Source organism: Saimiri boliviensis, chromosome 16 (assembly GCF_048565385.1).
Source record: "Saimiri boliviensis isolate mSaiBol1 chromosome 16, mSaiBol1.pri, whole genome shotgun sequence".
Classification (NCBI taxonomy): domain Eukaryota; kingdom Metazoa; phylum Chordata; class Mammalia; order Primates; family Cebidae; genus Saimiri; species Saimiri boliviensis.
This window is the reverse complement of record NC_133464.1, coordinates 37,933,729-37,933,938: the sequence shown is the minus strand read 5'-3', so window position 1 is coordinate 37,933,938 and position 210 is coordinate 37,933,729. Positions and strand designations below refer to the sequence as shown.

Sequence of the window (210 nt, the reverse complement as noted above, 5' to 3'; positions counted from 1 at the left end):
TTTAAAGCTATAAAATGAACTATAAGTTATAAAAAGATATAAAAATACAAATATGAAATTAAGAATTACTTTTAACTATCACATAGAAATTTTTAACATATATTATCTTTAAATTTCTGCTACTAACTTTAAAAGTAGCTACAAAATTATTGAAGGTAACTGTTAATATCAGTGTTCTTTTTTTAAATACAAGACCTGACTGGATCAATC

General features: G+C 21.0%; 1 protein-coding gene across 8 annotated transcripts in view; it reads right to left on the bottom strand.

Annotated features, from left to right (window-relative positions):
- The window catches only part of KLF12 (KLF transcription factor 12), a 466,131-nt gene that overhangs the window by 436,031 nt on the left and 29,890 nt on the right, over window positions 1–210 (bottom strand). The gene's annotated exons all lie outside the window — the stretch shown is intronic.